The sequence below is a fragment of the Bos indicus x Bos taurus genome, chromosome X (assembly GCF_003369695.1).
Source record: "Bos indicus x Bos taurus breed Angus x Brahman F1 hybrid chromosome X, Bos_hybrid_MaternalHap_v2.0, whole genome shotgun sequence".
In the NCBI taxonomy this organism is placed as follows: Eukaryota; Metazoa; Chordata; class Mammalia; order Artiodactyla; family Bovidae; genus Bos; species Bos indicus x Bos taurus.
The window spans coordinates 1,030,689-1,046,756 of NC_040105.1; the positions used below are offsets into that span (position 1 = coordinate 1,030,689).

General features: G+C 45.7%; 1 protein-coding gene across 2 annotated transcripts in view; it reads right to left on the bottom strand.

Moving 5' to 3' along the window:
• DHRSX (dehydrogenase/reductase X-linked) overlaps positions 1–16,068 on the bottom strand; it is a 223,314-nt gene that overhangs the window by 29,474 nt on the left and 177,772 nt on the right. For both annotated transcript variants that reach the window (XR_003509863.1, XR_003509864.1), the window contains exon 8: positions 12,801–12,890. The gene's annotated coding sequence lies outside the window, so the exon portion shown is untranslated. The remainder of the gene's footprint in view (positions 1–12,800; positions 12,891–16,068) is intronic.

Here is a 16,068-nt window from a genome sequence, read left to right on the forward strand (position 1 = left end):
AGAAAGTAACACGGCACTGTAAAACATCTATACTCCAATAAATTTGTTTTTTAATGATACCAATGAACTTATTTGTGAAACAGAAAGACACTCACAGAGACAGAAAACAAACTGATGGTGACCAAAGGGGAAAGGGCAGAGGAGGGGAAAATTAGCAGTTTGGGATTAAAAGATACACACTGTGCTTAGTCGCTCAATCGTGTCCAACTCTGAGACCCCATGGACTGTAGCCCGCCAGGCTCCTCTGCCCATGGGGATTCTCCAGGCAAGAATACTGGAGAGGGTTGCCATGCCCTCCTCCAGGGGATCTTCCCGACCCAGGGATTGAACCCGGGTCTCCTGCATTGCAGGGGGATCCTTTATGGTCTGAACCACCAGGCTTCCCTGTCCATCACCAACTCCCGGAGTTTACTCAAACTCATGTCCATCAAGTCAGTGACGCCATCCAACCATCTCATCCTCTGTCATCCCCTTCTCCTCCCGCCTTCAATCTTTTTCAGCCTCAAGGTCTTTTCCAATTAGTTACGTCTTTGAATCAAGCTCCAGAGGATTGGAGCTTCAGCTTTAGCATCAGTCCTTCCAATGAACACTCAGGACTGATTTCCTTTAGGATGGACTGGTTGGATCTCCTTGCAGTGCAAGGAACTCTCAAGAGTCTTCTCCAACACCACAGTTCGAAAGTATCCATTCTTCAGCACCTACTATTCTTTATGGTCCAACTCTCACATCCATACATGACTACTGGGAAAACCATAGCTTTGACTAGATGGATGTTTGTTATTGCCCGTGAGCATCTCTGCTGGATGAGATCAAAGGGTTGCTGGCATCATCAAAGGTCTTCTCTCTTTTAACAAGTTAGCCTTGCTTCCCAGTGATCTTCATGCATCTTCACTTCCATCCAAAGGAGGCGATGTGGAAAATGCTTTCCTGTCCGCAAAGCTCACTGGACACACGCCCAGACCAGCTTTACTCAGGTTACTGAGGAAAGGAGGAAATGGACACAGAATTCTTTCTGACGGTGGCCAGGGATGAAGTTGGGATCTGAAACCTCCAGACAAGAGCCAGCGGTCGATGCGTGAAACCAGCAAAATCAGACAGACTGAGCAAGTCTAATCGAATCCTTCCCCCCAGCAACAAAACAAATAAAAAATCACCAAGGAAGCAACAGTGAGCAAAATACAGCCATGAATTATCTTTAGGAGAGAATTCTCATAAAGCCTCATGTTTTAAGATGACATTAAGATGACTTTAAGATGATTTTAAGATACTTTTAAGATGATATTAAGACAAGCCTCATATTTTAAGATGATAAATGCAAAGAAATAGTTTATTTTTAGAACAAAAAACTAGGGTAAGTTTCCTTGGAGATGTACTGTGGGTACCACCTTGGGGAAACGAACACCCCTGGCAACAAACATCGAGACTCCTGCACGCACATGTCCGGCCGGGCATGGAGAACAAACTCAGAACCAAATGCTTCGTCTCCGACCTCCACACTTGCGCGGATGATGAGACTCAACTCGCAAGGGCTTTGTCTCACTGGGGAGGCGTCGACCAACAGCTAAAATTACGGGTTTCCGCAGGCCCGGTGTTGTGCTCTATTTTTTTTTTTGCTTCTGGGAGATGAGGGATAGGCGTGCATAAATTAACCCAAAGGTTCATGGCAGACAATAATTAGCCACGGGCTCAGTGGAAATAGTAGGGGCCTGATGGCACGTGTCACAGAACATACAATTTTCTCTCCATCTAGCGCAGAGAACGCCTTGATTCACACTGCTGCTCCACTGTTGCGTCAGTCATGATGAGACGCAAAATCTACACCACCCCCTCCACCAAAAAAAAAGGAAAAGACACCAAACAAGAAAAGCTGGGCGTTGATTACATGTCCAGACGCATACCTGTTTGCACGGCCACCTCTTATTATTTCCGCGCGATGGGGATTTCGGTCTCTGGGTTAATTGATGGCGGGGAGGTGGACCTTCTTACTTCCAGGCTCTCCTTTAATACAAGAGCCCTGAAAAATGTGTAAAAGCGGTTTGGTCCCTGCAGGCTGAGCAGTTCTTGGATACGCTGATCGGGCTACGGGTTTCACTTGAAATTAATAAGAAAATGTGTCCATTGAGAACATTTGTTGTTCAGTCACTGAGTTGTGTGTGATTCTTTGCGACCCCATGGACTGCAGGATGCCAGGCTTCCCTGTCCTTCACTGTCTCCCGGAGCTTGCTCAAACTCATGTCCATTGAGTAGTGATGCCATCCAGCCATCTCATCCTCTGTCGTCCCCTTCTCCTCCCGCCCTCAATTTTTCCCAGCATCAGGGAAAGTGAGTCAGCTCTTCACCTCAGGTGGCCACAGTATTGGAGCTTCAGCTTCAGCATAAGTCCTCCCAGTGAATATTTGGGTTAATTTCCTTTAGGATGGTCTGCTTTGATCTCTTTGCTGTCCACGAGACTCTCAAGAGTCTTCTCCAGCACCATAGTTCAAAAGTACACATTCTTTGGCACTCAGCTTTCTTTGCAAAGGCTATAAGTAGCTTTCCCAGGTGGCTCAGATGTAAAGAAGCTGCCTGCAATGCAAGGGACCCGGGTTTGATCCCTAAGTCATGACAATCCCCTGGGGGAGGGCCATGGCAACCCACTCCAGTGCTCTTGTCTGCAGAATCCCGTGGACAGAGGAGCCTGTGAACTAGAGTCCATGGGGTCGCAAACAGTCGGACACGGCTGAAATGACTTGGCACAGCACCGCAGTGCCTAACATTAACCTCGCCTTTCCGTGTGTATTCTTCTTCTGATGTAGTGAACCCTGCTATCTGCTGCATTGATTTTCATGTTATTTGCAACCATATTCATATCACTTTGGAGTCTCTTTGCCTTGTACTACTTTTTTTTTCCTTTTTTAAAATTTAAAGATACATTTGTATTGGGGTATAACTGCTCTACGATGCTGTTAGTGTCTGCTGTACAGCAGCTGAACCAGCCATATGTCTACATAGATCCCCTCCCTCTGGAGCCTCCGTCCCCCCACCCAGCCCTCTAGGTCATCACAGAGCCCCGAGCCGAGCTCCCTGTGCTACGGAGCAGCTTCCCACCAGCTGTCTATTTCACACGACAGCCTATAGATCTCAGTGTGCTTTTTAAGTCAAATTTCAGAATGATTCTGAGACGTCGCTCACAAAATTACTTGGAAGCATTCCTCCTCAACGCAGTCTCTGAATAATATAAATACCTCGAGAATGACTCGCAGGTTTCAGAGAACCCGGTTCGGAATTCTGTGACCTTGAACGTTCTTATGCCGATAGCTCTTATTCAGCTTCTTCCTTAAAGCTGATATACGGACGCTTACTTTGTTTTTCTAGCTGTGGTAATGCATATTTTCCCTAGAAGCACCCCTTTTTATTCTATTTTTCAAAAATATCTGTATAAACCTCTGTCAGTCACACTGATTTTTGTGACGCGTGTACTGTTTTGGGGTTGATTGGGGGTTGATTTGGGGTATGTGCACTTCAATGTTCTTTTTCATACGCTTTGTAGTAGTGTAAGTCTAAGTGGCTCTGATGGTAAAGAATCCACCTGCGATGCAGGAGATCCTGGTTCGATTCCTGGTTTGGGAAGATCCGCTGGAGAAGGGATAGGCTACCCACTCCAGTATTCTTGGGCTTCCCTGGTGGCTCAGCTGGTAGAGAATCTGCCTGCAATGCAGGAGACCTGGGTTCAATCCCTGGGTTTGGAAGATCCTCCTGGAGAAGGGAATGGCTACCCACTCCAGTATTCTTGGGCGTCCCTGGTGGCTCAGCTGGTAAAGAATCCGCCTGCAATGCAGGAGACCTGGGTTCAATCCCTGGGTTTGGAGGATCTGCTGGAGAAGGGAATGGCTACCCAGCCCAGTATTCTTGGTCTTCCCTGGTGGCTCAGCTGGTAAAGAATCCACCTGCAATGCAGAGGACCCTGGTTTGATTCCTGGGTTGGGAAGATCCGCTGGAAAAGGGATAGACTACCCACTCCAGTATTCTTGGGCTTCCCTGGTGGCTCAGCTGGTAAAGAATCTGCCTGCAATGTGGGAGACCTGGGTTCAATGCCTGGGTTTGGAAGATCCGCTGGAGAAGGGAACTGGCTACCCACTCCAGTATTCTGGCCTGGAGAATTCCATGGACTGTATAGTCCATGGGGTTGCAAAGAGTGGGACACAACTGAGCGACTTTCACTTCACTTTCTATATGGATCCATGATCTCAGTTATTCAATTCCTCCATCAGTAACTGAAAAGTTTCATTTATTACTTTCTCGCGATGGATGCTTCTCTTTATCCACTTCCCAACTGAATGCTTAATTCATTATTTTAAAAGTAAACTCATTCCAGAAAAGGTCAGTCCCCTCACCCCACCCCACTCCAAGAGTACTTTTTGCCATACCCACAGAGTTCTGAAATGGTGATGAGTTTAAATCTTCTTCTTCCAAAAAGATATGTAAAAGAGAGTTTAAAACTATTCCGGTTGGAAACTATACTTCAAAAATATATTCATAGCAGAACTATGGACAATAGCCAAGACTCAGAAACAATGTAAGTGGCCAGTGAGAGATGAATGGATAAAGAAGAGGTGGTATAATGCAATGGAATATTACTCGGTCATCAAAAAGAATGAGCCAATGGCGCACAGCATCGACGGACCTGGGCAGTGTCGTACCAAGTCAGTCAGATCAAGAATGACAAGTGTATGACATTGCTCTTGTGTAGAATCTTCAAAAAGCGTACAGATGAACTCGTCTACAAAACAGAGTGACAGACACTTATGGAATAGTTACGGAAAACTCCCGTACGCCGTTGGTGGGGAGGTAAGCTGGTGCAGCCACTGTGGAGAGCAGTATCGTGGCTCCTCAGAAAACAAAGATAGAGCTAACATACGACCCAGTAATCCCACTCCCGGGCATATTCCCAGAGGAAACCATAATTCATAAAGATACACGTGCCCCAGTGGTCCCAGCAGTGCTGTTCACAACAGCTGAGATATGGAAGCAACCTAAGTGTTCGTCGACAGATGAATAGATAAAGAAGACGTGCTACCTACAGAGTGTGGAATATTACTTGGCCATAAGGAAGGTTGGAACAGTGCCATCTGCAACTACGTGGATGGACCTAGAGATGATCTTGAGAGTGAAAGTGTTAGTCACTCTATCACGTTCGACTCTTTGCAACCCCACTTTGCAAATGCATGGACTGTAGCCCACCAGGCTCCTGTGTTCATGGAATTCTCCAGGTAAGAATACCAGAGTGGGTTGCCATCCCCTTCTCCAGGGAACCTTCCTGACCCGGGGGTTGAACCTGGGTCTCCTACATTTCAGGCAGATGCTTTACCACTGAGCCACCTGTGAAGTCACAGAGATGATCTTACTAACTGAAGTAAGTCAGACAGAGAAAGATAAATGCCACATGATATCCCTTACTTGCAGAATCTGAAAATATGGTATAAATAAAGTTACCTACACAATGCAAGAGACCCAGGATGGATCCCTGCGTTAGGAAGATCCGCTAGAGAAAGAAATGACAAGCCACTGCAGTCTTCTTGCCTGGAGAATTGCAGACAGAGGAGCCGGGTGGGGTACAGCCCATGGGGTCGCGACGAGTCAGACATGACTGAGCACACACACACACACACACACACACAAACAGAAATAGATTTACAGATGCAGAGAATAGATTTCTGGTTGCCAGAGGAGACAGCAGTGAAGGAAGGATGGATGGGAGTTTGGAGTTAGCTGATGCCAACAATTGTATACAGGATGGATAAAACACCAAGGTCCTACTGCAGAGCTCAGGGAGCTAGAGTCGATATCCTGGCATAAACCAGCATGGGAAGCAATGTTTTAAAAAAGAATGTATAGATGTGTGTACAACGGAAGGGCTTTGCTCTACAGCGGACCTTGGCACAGCATTGACCATCAACTGCACTTCAGTAAAAACGTTCCAGTTGGACGATCGCGTTTCTTTGCAAATATTCTTGTTTTCAAATGTTGTCTTCATGACAGTATGGCCCCGAATATGGTTGACCTATTTATACCACTTGGAATTTTTTTTCCTTTCTGAGCTAATAGTTGATTTATCTATTTTTAACTGCAGGATAATGGCTTTATAATACCGTGTTGGTCTCTGCCATGCACCAGCACGAATCAGCCATAAATATACGCATGTTCCCCTCCCTCTTGAACCTCCCTCCCACCTCCCTCCCCACCCCAATGCTCCAGGTTGTCTCAGAGCACTGGTGTGAGTTCCCTGAGTCATAGAGCAGACGCTCACCGGCATCTATTCTTATATACAGCAGCGTATACGTATCCATGCTTCTCTCTCCTTCTGTCCCGTAGCTCAGCTGGTAAAGAATCCACCTGCAGTGGGGGGAGACCCTGGTTCGATTCCTGGGTCAGGAAGACCCCCTGGAAAAGGGATAGGCTATCTACTCCAGTATTCTAAGGCTTCCCTAGTGGCTCAGCTGGTAAAGAATCCACTTGCAATGCTGGGAGAACTGGGTTCGATCCCTGGGTTGCGAAGATTCCCCTGGAGAAGGGAAAGGCTACCCACTCCAGTTTTCTGGTCTGGAGAATTCCAAGGACTGTATAGTCCATGGGGTCACAAAGAGTCAGACACGACTGAGTGAGTTTCACTTTCACATTCTCCTCCTCCCACTGTGCCCACAAGTCTGCATCTCCATTCCTCTGCAAATGAACCGTATTATAGAGACTGACGTAAGTCAGAAAGATAAAACAAGGACTGGATATTAATGCGTATATGTGGAATATAGCAAGATGGAACTGACAGTTTGAAAGGTCATTTCTGTTTTATGGATATGGACTTTGTTACACACCCGTGAAATTTTCCTTCTGTTACATAACTTAAATCCTTAATTCCGATTTTCTTCTTGTCTTCTTAATCTGTCATGCTGCACTCGTTTAATATGCTTGCTATTTCTGGTAACATGGAAGGTTAACTCACTTGACCCACCATTCCTGCTGAAAGACACTGAAAAATGCCGGATGCTTGTATTTGTAAAGACTCTCACTACAAGCATCTCAAGACTGACGGGATAACAGAGCATCACGCCAGGATCTCGAAGGCAGCATAAACACGCAGAGCCCTGAAGCCACTTTTTCTTCAGAGAATAGTCGGCGAACTGGTCAGACTTGAGCCACACTTTGGATGTATCCTCTGATATCTCCCGAAACAGAAGACAAAGGTTTTCATGTCTTTGTTAAGGTCAGGAGTCTAGTGAGACATTTCCCTCCAATACTCTGGCCACCTGATGCAAAGAACCGACTCACTGGAAAAGACCCTGATGCTGGGGGAGATTGAAGGCAGGAGGAGAAGGGGGCGACAGAGGATGAGATGGCTGGATGGCATCACCGACTCAACGGACATGGGTTTGGGTGGACTGGGGAGTTGGTGATGGACAGGGAGGCCTGGCGTGCTGCGGTTCATGGGGTCTCAGAGAGTCAGACACGACTGAACTGAACTGAACTGAATAATACTGAGAGGATATGTGTCTTTTTCACCTTTAGTCTCTTACAAGAGTCCAGGGGAGTTTTCCAGCAGCTATATGCTGGATGAGAACACAAGAGACTGAACACAGAAGCAGATAGAGGAATCTAGCTGGACTTACAAGTATCCATTCTCCCCCAAACTCCCCTCCCATCCAGGCTGCCACCTGACACTGAGCAGAGTGCCCTGTGCTGTCCAGCAGGTCCTTCCTGGTTCTCCATGTTAAATACAGCAGTGTGTCCGTGTCCATCCCAGACTCCCTGACTACCCCTTCCCCCATCCCTCCCCCTGGTGACCATAAGGTTATTACAGAGTATTGAGCACAGTTCCCTGAGGTGTCCAGCAGGTCCTTGCTGGTTCTCCATGTTAAGTATAGCTATACTTGTTAATTTTAAGCTAAGCAGTCTTGGTTGGCTCTCTCCTAGCTTGATACACACCCACACTCAATATATGTTCCCAAGTTATTGATCTATGCTTCCTCAAGGGGTTCTCTGCTGCTGTTGCTGCTAAGTCGCTTCAGTCGTGCCCGACTCTGTGCGACCCCATAGACGGCAGCCCACCAGGCTCCCCCGTCCCTGGGATTCTCCAGGCAAGAACACTGGAGTGGGTTGCTATTGCCCTCTCCGCAAGGGGTTCTCAGCGGCGCTCAAAAAATGCTAGCCCTTGAGTTCACTCACTCCAAAGATTCCATCAAAGGTCAGATTGCAAAGTGCTGAGCAGTATGGAATATTCTGATTGTAACAGTTTCATCAGCCTGGTCCTAGGTCTTAGACAAATGTTTCAAACAGGGTTGCCAGCTTTAGCAAATTGAAACACAGGACTCATAGTTACATTTGAATTTCGGATTAAAAAAACAAATATGTGTTCTTTGGTATAAGTAAGTCACACCATAGCATGGGACATACTTTTACTAGATAAACTACTTGTCTGAAATATTGTATGGGAGTACTCTTGCCTGGAAAATCCCATGGGCGGAGGAGCCTGGTGGACTGCAGTCCATGGGGTCGCTAAGAGTCGGACATGACTGAGTGACTTCACTTTCACTTTTCACTTTCATGCATTGGAGAAGGAAATGGCAACCCACTCCAGTGTTCTTGCCTGGAGGATCCCAGGGATGGGGGAGCCTGGTGGGCTGCCGTCTATGGGGTCGCACAGAGTCAAACACGACTGAAGTGACTTAGCAACAGCAACACTTATACTAAATAAACTATTTGTCTCAAATATTACATGGGACATGCTTATACTAAGTTAACTGTTTAAATGGCTCAAATATTGCGTGAGATGTACTTAGACTAAATAAACTACCTGTCTCAAATATTGCATGGGATACTCCAACAGTAAATTAATTCTTTGTCTCAAATATCACATGAGACATACTTAATAAATTACTTGTCTCAAATATTGCACGGGACATACTTATAACTAAATGAACTGGAGAAGGGGATCTTCCCGACTCACGGACTGAACCCGAGTGCCCTGCACTGACAGGCAGATTCTTTACCGTCCGAGCCACTGCGGAGGCCCATTCAATGCAATACTTGTGTCAAATATTCCATGGGATCTACGTATATTAGGCTCCTGTGTATTGTTTCGGAGAAGGCAATGGCACCCCACTCCAGTACTCTTGCCTGGAAAATCCTATGGACGGAGGAGCCTGGTGGGCTGCAGTCCATGGGGTCGATAGGAGTCGAACACGACTGAGCGACTTCACTTTCACTTTTCACTTTCATGCATTGGAGAAGGAAATGGCAACCCACTCCAGTGTTCTTGCCTGGAGAATCCCAGGGACGGGGGAGCCTGGTGGGCTGCTGTCTATGGGGTCGCACAGAGTCAGACACGACTGAAGCGACTTAGCAGCAGCAGCAGCAGCATGTATTGTTTATTATACAATATTTGATATGTACTTATACTAAAAAAACTGTTATTTATATAAAAAGTTCAGGGACTTCCCTTGTAGTCCTCGAGCTTGATTCCTGGTCAGGGAACTGGATCCCGCACGGTGCAACTTAAGAGTCCATGTGCTGCAATTAACTCCAGCACAGCCAAATAAATAAACAAATGTTTTTTTTTTTTTAATAAAATATAAAAACTAAAAAAATGCAAATTTAACTGGTGCCTTGTAATTTAAGGGCTTCCCTGGTGGCTCAGATGGTAAGGAATCTGCATATAATGCAGGAGACCTGGGTTTGATCCCTGGGTCGGGAAGATACCCTGGAGGAGCGAATAGCTACCCACTCCAGTGTTCTCGCCTGGACAATCCCATAGACAGAGGAGCCCGGTGGGCTACGGTCCATGGAGTCGCAAAGACTCAGAAACGACTGAGCGACTGACACTTAACTCTCGATGTAGCGGGGCAACTCCACTTCCAAAGGCATAGCTTGATTTCTAGCAGCGGAAAAGAAGGGGACAAAGACAGTTGGTGTCAACAAAATGCCAAATGTCCATACCGTGTGACCAACAAGTCCTGTCAATGGGGTTTATTCTGAGCAAATAATACAATTATGAGGAGGAGGAAAGCACAAAGGTGGCGACCACAGCACGTTTTTATAGGCGGCTGGATACAGAGCACGTTGCATTGGATAAGACGCTAGGCTGTCAGCACAACTAATGGGCAAAGCCATACGCAAAATTTTCACGAATGAATACCAAATTAAATATTAGAACGCTATAATTACAAACACATTTGCACATCATAATTACTAAACAAAAGACTCAGAATGGCGGGGCAATTAGATTGTGCGTGGGAGATGTTTTATTTTAATATTCATGTTGCAGTGATCGTATTAGAGTTCTCCAGAGAAAAGGAATGAACAGAATGTGCATGGGTACATATGTGTGTATACAGTATACCTATGTATATGTGTGCACATAATGTACATGTGTGTGTGTATATACAGTATATGTAGGTATACATGAATATGCAGTACATGTATATGCATATCCGGTGTATGTATGTATGCGTGTATATGTGTATACATAGGATTTGTGTATATATGTACATATGCACACGCACATACAGCATACGTGCACACACTATATGTATGTATACATATATGCGTGCATAGTGTGCACACATGTGTACATATGTACGTGCACACACAACATGCGTGTGCATGTATGTACACGCGTATGTGTGCACACGGTGTGTGTGTGTGTGTGTGTGTGTGTGTGTGTGTGTGTAGCGCGTGTGTATATAGGTACACATGCACGTGCACATACAGCCCACGTGTGTATATGTGTGTGTATATATGCATATGTGTTCACAGTATATGTATATATGTTTATATACAGTACATGCATATGTGTGTGTGTGTGTATGTGTGTGTGTGCGGTATGTCATGTGTGTGTGTATATGTGTCTATACAGTATATGTATATATACATAAGTGTATATGCAGGATTTGTACGTGTGTATATATGTACGTGCATGTATACGTGTGTGTGTACATGTGTGTATATATGTGTTTGTGTGTGTTTACATATGCATGTGTGCCTGCTAAGTTGCTTCAGCTGTTTTTGACTCTTTGCAACCCTTTGTAGCCCACTGGACTCCTCTGTGTGTGGGATTCTTCAGCCAAGAATACTGGAGTGGGTTCCCATGGCCTCCTTCAGGGGGATCTTTCCTACCCAGGGATCAAACCTACATCTCTTATATCTCCTGTATTGGTGGGCGTGTTCTTTACAACCTGGGAAGCCCCTGTATAAAGACCCTGATGCTCAGCAAGATTGAAGGCAGAAGGAGAAGAGGGCGACAGAGGATATGGCTGGATGGCATCACCAACCAATGGACATGGACTTGGGCAAACTCTGGGAGATGGTGAAGGACTGGGAAGCCTGGTGTGCTGCAGTCCATGGGGTTGCAAAGAGTCAGACATGACTGGGCGACTGAACAACAACAACATATATATATGTGTGTGTGTGTGTGTGTATAGGGAGAGATTTTTTTAAGGAATTGACTCATGCAATTACATGCAGTTACAGAAGCTGGCAAGTTCAAAATCTGCAGGGTAGATCAGCAAGCTGGAGACCCAGGAAGGAGATGACGTTTCAGGTCAAGTCCAAAGGACGTCTGCTTACAAATTCCACGTTTCTCTGGGGAGAGCACTCTTTTCTTCTATTCATGCCTTCAACCGATTTGACCAGGCCCACCCATGTTATGGAGGGGCAATCTGCTCTACTCAAAGTCTAACAATTTAAAGGTTAATCTCGTCCATTAAACACCCCCATAGAAACATCCAGAATAATGTCTGACCACATAGCCAGACATGATGGTCAAGACAAGTAGACACAAAATTGACACAAGTACTAGGGCTAAAATAAATACTTAGAAATAAAAAAGCAAGAGTGAATGTAAGGTGGGAAACTGGAAGTAGCCAGAATATAGTTTTTACTTTTTTTATTTTGGGGGGGGATTTCCCTGCTTGTCCAATGACTAAGACTCCCTGCTCCCCATGCAGAGGGCCCAGGTTTGATCCCAGGTCAGGGAACCGGATCCCACATGCTGCAACTGAGAGTTAGCTTCCATAATTAAAGACCCCCACATGCTACAACTAAAGATAGCCTTAAGTCATGTTAAATAAGACCAAGGAGATCCTTGATGAAAACCCAAACTCAACTGTGTATGATCTGATGCTCTGAGCGTCATAGCTTATTAGCAAAAGCATCATCATCATCACCATCATGTGAACATCGCGGCCATTATTGTGTGAGAAACATCATCATCTTCATGCTGTTATCACCATCCCATCATCATCGCCACCATCACCATCATCGTCACACCATCATCATCAAGTCACCGTCAACACCATCATCACTAACGTCACCACCATCATGTCATCATCCGCACCATCACCTTCATCCCTTCATCACCAAGACCATCGTCACTATCACAGGACATCCATCACCATTGTCAGATCATCATCAACACCATGACCTTCATCCCTTCATCACCAGCATCATCATCGTCACTACCAGATGACATCATGACCATTATCGTATCATCAACACTATCACCTTCATCCCGTCATCCCCAAGATCACCATCGTCATTATCACAGGACAGCATCACCATTATCGTCTCATCAGCACCATCACGCTCATCCTGTCATCAGCAACATCACTATTATCATCACCATCACCTGACATCATCACCACTGTGTGTCATCACCACCATCACCTTCATCCTCTTATCCCCATCCCCATCACCACCACCATCAGCACCACCACCATTATCCACGAGGTTCTGAATCCCCATGGCGAGTCGTCAGAGCCTATTCAACTGACCTGAAAGGACTGTCTTCCTCTTTTCTTCATCCCAGAAGGACAGTCATCTGACGGATGTTTTCCTCCGGGCGGTGGAGCATCCTTGGTGGCCTGAAAACAAGGAAAAGTGATGATCGCATGTCCTTGTGAGACAGCCTCTAAGTGGCCTCAAAACAAATTGGTCTGGCTTGAGCCTCCTACATGATTTCTGTGCAGTTTCACCTCCCTACCCTCATTTGTCGTGTGTCACAGTGTGGTTCCTTAGGAATCAATTAAGAGAAATTGAAGACAATAAGGTCTCTTTGTGTCCTTTACGTTCCCTTCAACAGATACTGGTTTCTTTCTGGAGGAACTGACTGTCCTGAATAAGCAGAGGCAGAGAAATGTTCATTTCTGTTATGTTGCTCTTCTGAGAAAAATGACAGGCATGAGCCATCTCTGATGTGTCCACATTGAAGGTAAAACACTCTTGTGGCCCCATGCACTGATTTTTAAACAGTAGCTTTAGAAGTAGGGCTTCCCTGGTAGCTCAGCTGGTAAAGAATCCACCTGCAATCCAGGAGACCCAGGTTTGATTCCTGGATCAGGAAGATCCCCTGGAGAAGGGATAGGCTATCCATTCTAGTCTTCTTGGGCTTTCCTGATGGCTCAGCTGGTAAAGAACCCGCCTGCAATGTGGGAGACCTGGCTTCGATCCCTAGGTTGGGAAGATCCCCTGGAGAAGGGAAAGGCTCCCCACTCCAGAAGTAGGGTGTGCCTGTGTGACACTGAACTCAAATAGAAGTCAGAGAAAGGGTCACCCAAACAGTGCGAGGAAAACGTGCTGGGGAAAAGTGTTGGAAGAGAAACTTAAAAACAGTGCTGTTGCTTAGATCAGACATGGTTGCTCAGATAAGACATGGCTGCTCAGATCAGACACGGTTGCTCAGATCAAATGTGGTTGCTTAGATTAGATATGGTTGCTCAGATCAGACATGGCTACATGGGACTGAAGTTTTCCCTTGCCCATGGGACCCATGGAGGCACAACAGAAAATCAAAGACTCTAAATATGTCAGTATTTGAGCTGCTGTGGTGGATGGTTGCACTATGGCCTCATTAATGAGGGCTGGGCAGGGTATTGTTGGCCAAGCTAGACCCCAAGACCCAAATGTTAGTGAATCTGGAAGTACAGCAAGGGATCAACAAGGCCAGCTGGAGACTCCATGGGTCCGAACAGCTATTCAAGCAGACGAATGGCCCAGACTGCCAAGGTGACATGGCCAGCTGCCTGTTCAAGGCGGATGGAGCCTGGTGAACACCTCAGAGAGGAAAACTTTGGAAAATGAGGCGAGAGGCTTGTGCCATTGGAATGAGCCACCATCCACACACCCAACCACTCGCCATCCACTCATCTATTTATACATTCATTCCTCATCCATTCACTTACGCACCCATCCACAAATCCATCTAAGCCTCTAACCATCCATCCATCCACCTACCCAACCACTCGCCATCCACTCATCTATTTATCCATTCATTCCTCATCCATTCACTTACGCACCCATCCACAAATCCATCTAAGCCTCTAACCATCCATCCATCCACCTACCCAACCACTCACCATCCATTCATCTATTTATCCATGCATTCATCCATCCATTCACTTATGCAGCCACCCACAAATCCATCTAACCATCCACCCACCCATCCAACCACTCACTATCATTCATCTATTTATCCACCCATCCATTCATCCATATATTCATTCATCATCACTCACTTATGCAGCCATCCACAAACCCATCAAAGCATCTAACCATCCATCAATCCACCCACCCAGCTACTCACCATCCCTTCATCTATTTATCCATCCGTTCATTCATCCATGCATCCATTCATCATCCATTAACTTATGCAGCCATCCACAAATCCACCTAACCATCCATCCACCCATCCAACCACTCACTATCCACTCATCTATTTGTCCATCCATTCATTCATCCATCCATTCATTCACCATCATTCACTTATGCATCCATCCACAAATCCATCCATCCATCCATCCACTCACCCAACCATCCCCTCACCATCCATTCATCTACGTATCCATCCACTCATCTATTTATACATCTGTCCATTCATCCATGCCTTCATTCATCCATTCATTCATTATCCATTCATTTATGCATCCACCCACCCATCCACTCACCATCCATTCATCTACCTATCCATCCATTCATCTATTTATCCATCATTCATTCATCCATTCACTTATGCATCCATCCACTACTCCAGTGTTCTTGCCTGGAGAATCCCAGGGACGGCGGAGCCTGGTGGGCTGCCATCTCTGGGGTCGCACAGAGTCAGACATGACTGAAGCGCCTTAGCAGCAGCCACAAATCCATCCAAACATCTAACCATCCATCCATCCATCCACCCAACCACTCACCATCCATTCATCTATTTATCCATCCATTCATCCATCCATCCATTCATTCATCTATCCATTGATCATCCATTCACTTACACATCCATCCAGAAATCCATCTAACCATCCATCCATGTACCCATCCACCCACCCACCCACTCATCATCCATTCATCTATTTATCCATCCATTCATTAATCCATTCACTTATGCATCCATCCACAAATCCATCTAAGCATCTAACCATCCATCCATCCACCTACCCAACCACTCACCATCCATTCATCTATTTATCCATCCATTCATTCATCCACTCACTTATGCATTCATCCACAAACCCATCTAAGCATCTAACCATCCATCCACCCACCCAGCTACTCACCATCCATTCATCTATTTATCCATCCATTCATTCATCCATTCACTTATGCATCCATCCACAAACCCATCTAAGCATCTAACCATCCATCCATCCACCCACCCAGCTACTCACCATCCATTCATCTATTTATCCATCTGTTCATTCATCCATGTATCCATTCATCATCCATTAACTTATGCACCCATCCACAAATCCATCTAACCATCCATCCACCCACCCAACCACTCATCATCCATTCATCTATTTATCCAACCATTCATCCATCCATCCATTCATCATCCATTCACTTACACATCCATCCACAAATCCATCTAACCATCCATCCACCCATCTGTCCATTTGCCATCCATCCATCTACATATCCATTCACCACGCATCTATCTATTCATTCACCCAACCATCCACCCACTGATCCATCATCCATCCACTTGGACATTCATCTACTAATCCATCCATCCATTCATTTAACAAGCAAGCATGATATATGAGGAAATTCCCC